This window comes from Colobus angolensis, unplaced genomic scaffold (assembly GCF_000951035.1).
Source record: "Colobus angolensis palliatus isolate OR3802 unplaced genomic scaffold, Cang.pa_1.0 Scaffold48, whole genome shotgun sequence".
NCBI lineage: Eukaryota > Metazoa > Chordata > Mammalia > Primates > Cercopithecidae > Colobus > Colobus angolensis.
Genome location: NW_012118265.1, coordinates 6,919,900 through 6,925,594, shown reverse-complemented (window position 1 = coordinate 6,925,594; position 5,695 = coordinate 6,919,900).

Genomic DNA, 5,695 nt, shown 5'->3' with positions numbered 1-5,695 from the left:
CACCCCGCTAATTTTTTGTATTTTTAGTAGAGACGGGGTTTCACCATGTTAGCCAGGATGGTCTCAATCTCCTGACCTCGTGATCTGCCTGCCTCAGCCTCACAAAGTGCCGGGGTTACAGGCGTGAGCCACCGTGGCCAGCCTAAAAGGACTACCTCTTTAAGAAGAGTGTCCTTGACTCTTACCACTTGCCAATATCCCACCTTTTTGCCAGGAATGTCTTTATGATTCCTGGGAGCAGAAGCTACTTTGCAACTAGGGCCAAAAGTTTTCATAAAAATGATGGAGTAAGAGCATTGAAGATGGAATAAAAAGCCCTGGAGTTGGATTCAGAAAGCTAAGTTTTAATATTGGATCTTCCAATGACTGAACTTGAACTGGGCTTCTATAACAGTGATTATCAACAAGGGGCAATTTTGCCTGCCAAGTGACATTTGACTGGAGATTTTTTTTATTGTCACAACTGGGTAGGAGGGGGGCTGCTGAAATCAAGTGGGTAGAGACCAGAGATGTTACTAAACATTCTACCATGAACAAGACAGCTCCCCACAACAAAGAAATATTCAGCCCAAAATGTCAATGACACTGAGCTTGAGAAACTATAAACTATGGGTCTCAGTTTCATTAATGTTTCAGAGATGACATTTATGGTTCTTTACAAAAATAGAAAGTAGTCTGAATATTTCTCACAAGAAAATATTTCAGTTATAGTGTATCCACTTGATAGAATTTAAACTATTTCTTAAATGACATTTATAAAGATGAAGTAACAATAGCAAACATTTCATATTTTAAAAAATATACAGAAGTGTAGGACACCAGTCATAATGGACTGAATGAATACTACCATTATGAAAAGAAAGCAAATGGAAGTGATTATACAAAAGTAATGGTAGTAGTTGTATTGTGGATTTCATGTGAGTTCATTCCTCCAATTTTCATGATTAGTCATGTGACTATGCTATTTTTATAATTTAGAAAATAATTTTTAAGTAATGAATGGAAAGTAAGATTAAAATAATCGTATTTACTTCTCTGACATTTATGAAATTTCTTCTTAGCCTTACAAAAACACTATATAGCCCACTATAATTAAACATTTTATGCAATTGAATGCCATTTATATTGATTCTTCATGTCAGCAACATTCTTTTTTGAGGGTTTATACTTCCATAAATGTGGAATTCTTGGAGTTCAACTCATAGGACTATTCTCCTCCAGAGTTTCTATGAAACATCAGAATTACCTGCAATATTAAAATGATTGTGTGAAGATTCTTCACCATAAAGGTTTATATTTATTTTAGATTCTTGTGGTTGCTGTGTCAAATTACCACACCAGATAGCTTTTAAAAATGTAAATTTATTTTCTAACAGTTCCAGAGGCCAGGAGTTCAAAGTCAGCATCACCGGCCCAAATTCAAGGTGTGAGCAAGGATGTATTCCCTCCAGAGGCTCTAGGGAAAGTCCATTTCTTGCCTCTTCCAGCATTAGGTGGCGATGGGCATTCTTTGGCTTGTGGCCCCTTCACTCCAATCTCTGCGTCTGCTTTCATAGGGCTTTCTCTGCTATGTGTTTGTCAAGCTCTCTCTCCCTTCCTCATATAAACATACATGTGATGGTATTTATAGCCCACACACACATAATCGAGGATAATCCTATGATGTTGGATTTTGCGTGTCAACTAATTTAAGGAATACCCAGATAGCTGGCAAAGTATTATTTATTCTCAATCATTGCATTAATTACTCTCAATGCTTTAGTAGGCACTGAGCCCATCCCTCTTCTCCTGAGAGGAAAACCCAGATGGTCTGGCACTTAATTAGAAAAATTGGGCCGCCCCAGGTGTCCCCCAGGTGTGTCTGTGAGGGAAGACTGGGACATGAGTCAATGGACTGAGTGAAGAAGAACAACCCTCAGGGTGGGTGGGCACCACCCAATCAGGTAGGTGGGGACCAGGATTTCCATCCTGATCCAGAAGGTGGAGGAAGAGTAAATAATCATTTATTCATTCTCTCGCTCGCTCTCTCTCTCCACCCTTCTCTCTCTCCCTCTCTCCCTCTCTCTCTTCCCCACCCCCACCCCTGCCTCTTCTGGAGCTCAGATCCCTTTTCTCCTGCCCTTGAACATCAGAATTCCAGGTTCTCTGGCCTTTGGACTCTGGAACTTGCACAGCAGCCCCCTGAGTCCTCAGGCCTTTCGCCTTGGACTGAGAGTTACACCATCAGTTACAGAATCAGCTTCCTGATTGTGAGGCCTTCGCACTTGGACTAAGCCAAGCTAACAGTTGCCCTGATTCTCCAGCTTGCAGACAGCATATTATGGGATTTCTCAGCCTCCATAATTGAGTGAATCAATTTCCCTAATAAATCGCTTCTCATATATATCTCTGTATACTATCAGTTCTGTCTCTCTGGAGAACCCTGACTAAAACACTCCCCATCTCAAAATTCTTGGCTTTTAGTCACATGTGCAAAGACCCTTTTTCCAAATTAGGTTAAGAAAAAGTTCCAAAGATTAGAACCTGATATCTTTGGGGGCCATTATTCAACCTACTATACTATTATATGAATAAAATATAAATCTAATTACTAATATAATCTAAAAATATTAATTTCTATTCATACATATAATATGTCATACATAGGTATATCAAAATCTGGAGGGATAATCCAGGATCTCAATCCTAATAAAGCAGAATGAAATGAGAGAACCTCTTCTTATTTCCACTAAATGAAGGAAGCACAAAATTCTAACCTTTGGGGAAACTAAATTTTTAAAAACACAATAATGTGAAATATTTTTAAATTGTAAATTAAACAACAAAATTTGTTTTACTGACATCAAAATTTGAATATATAATGGTTCCTTATATCTAAAAATAAAAAACTGAGCATTGTTTTACCATATTTCAACAACTAAAAAGTGTTCTGAAAACCGATTTGTGAATTTAACCTTAACAGCACAGTTCCATAAACATAAGCCTATGAAATTACTGAAAAGACAGTACCTGTAAGTCTGTACTTATTTTACTTACCTTGAATAAGAAGATGAAAATATCTTAACTCTCAAGTTAAAAGATATTTTACCAAAATTATGAAAGTGCACAAATAATCGAAGTCCTAAAGCTTTTATTTATTTTCCTCACTTGGTTAGTTTAATTCTTCATATTTTATTTCAGAATAACACTGCCAAAGGCTTAGATTTGGGGGTAGTTACATATGACAACTGCTTTTACACTCTGTTTTGGTCAGGAATATTTCTAAATCTAAACATGAACATATTACCGGGAATATACTTGACCTCAGAGTTTAAGAGCCTTTAATGCTACTCGTTAAGATACAATTAATCAATAAAACCGATTTCAATTATTTCCAAAGCCAATATTAAGGAAGCTATCCCTTGAACTTTAAATAAATCAATAGAATTATCTCCTAACCTAGGGAAGTCATGATCCAACTTTATTACACTTAAGACTATCACTGCCTCATGCCACCCAACAGAAAAACAAAAACAAAGCAAAAACTATGCCTTTTGCATAAGATAACCTTACTGTGAAACTCATTTTGTCTTCTGTCTTGCAGGAAAAGACAAATAGGTTAAATGATGTATTTTAAGTGGAAAAAAAGATACTGAACATTTGCTCTCCATAAAGAAAAAATGGGATAAGAATCAGAAGTTTCAAAAATATTCTTTTAAATCTGTTAAGTGGTAGTACACTATAAATCCTGACATGTCTCTATACTGAAACTCCTTCTCCCCCGATCTCCAAGTATAACTTCTCTCTAGGGTTCTTGCTCTCATTTCATTCTCTGAAATCTAAATCCATCTGTCCATCCCTTTCTTTCAGGGCCTTAATTTCTTCTTCTTAACTGGCCCCTCCTCGTCATCTATAAACAAGCTCATCCTCTCCTTACTTGAAATAAAAGAAGTCCCTCATCCCTCTCTGCTTTTTTGTGCTATTGTTACCAGGGGGTCCTTGTTCTTAGACCTCCCAAGATGGTGGGGGGCCACTCCCAAGATGGCGTCAAGCCTCTTCTTCTCTGACCTGGGGTTCTTGGCCTCACAGATTTCAAGGAATCGAACCTTGGGCCATGCAGTGAGTGTTATAGCTCTATTAGAAGCTATAGGTCGCGGAAGAGAACCGTGGAACCTAGCAACTAGTGTTCAGCTTGATTAGGACAAACCCAGGCACTTAGCCATGCAGGAACAGTGGAGAGCCTTTAGCCCGATGAGGAGCAGCAATGGGCGCCTCGCTGGATCAGGAGCACAGCGGACACCCTGCTGGATCAGCCGCGGGTCTGCCATGGTGGCAAACAGCAATGGCGGAGGGTGAGTGGTGAGCAAAAGCTCAGCTGGAGCAGTAACAGACATGGACCAGAAGAGTGTGCAGTTGCAAGATTTAATAGAGTGAAAACAGAGCTCCCATACAAAGGTAGGAGACCCAAAGGAGGTAGCTGTTGCCGGCTTGAATGCCTGGGTTTATATCCTGATCATTGTCCCTCCCGCTGTGCTCTCAGGCAATAGATGATTGGCTGTTTCTTTACCTCCTGGTTTTGCCTAATTAGCATTTTAGTGAGCCCTCTTTACTACCTGATTGGTTGGGTGTGAGCTGAGTTGCAAGCCCCATGTTTGAAGGTGGATGTGGTCACCTTCCCAGCTAGGCTTAGGGATTCTTAGTCTAGGAAATCCAGCTAGTCCTGTCTCTCACTGTGATCCTATATTCCTTCCCAATACACTTCTCTGAGTTGTAAACTTCATTCACTACCTCCATTTCCTCGTCCCCCATTTCCTCCTTAAACTCTCTGCAATCTACCTTGTATGAAATAATGGTAACATTTACATGACATTATTTTTCCTTTTAGTTCAGAGTGCCTTGTTGTTGTGGTAAAATACAAATAATATAAAATTTATCATTTTAAGCATTTTAAGTGTCCAGCTTTGTGGCATTAAGTACATTCACATTGTTGTACAAACCTATCACCACCATCCATCACCAGAACTTTTTCATTTTGCTCAATTGAAACTCTGTACCCACCAAACAGTCCCTATTCCTCTTTACCCTAGTCCATGGCAACCACTATTCTATTTTTTGTCTGTATGAATTTAACAACTCTAGGTACTATACATAAGTGAAATCATGCAATATTTGTTCTTTTGTGTCTGGCTTATTTCACTTACTATAATGTTTTCAAGGTTTACGACATAACATGTACCATAATTGTCTTTCGTTTTAAAGTCGAATAAAATTTCATTGTATGTATATACCACAGTTTATTTATCCATTGTTAATTTTTTAAGAAATCACACATTTTCTGCAGCAGCTGCACCATTTTACATTTCCACCAGCATTGTCACAGTGTTCTGACTTTTCCATATCCTCATCAATCCTTGTTATGTGTCTTTTTAAATAATAGTCATCCTAATGGGTATAAAGTGATATCTCATAGTGGCGTTGATTTAGTGATGCTCAGCATCTGTTCACATGCTTACTGACCATTTGTATATCTTCTTTGTAGAAATTACTATTTAAGTCCTTTGACCATTTTTAGTTGAGTCGTTCTTTTTCTGTTGTTGAGCTGTAGACGTTTTTTGTATATATTCTGGACATCAATCCCTTGTCATATATAAGATTTGCAAATATTTTCTCCTATTCCAAGGATTTCCTTTTCATTTATGTTGATAGTATCCTTGGA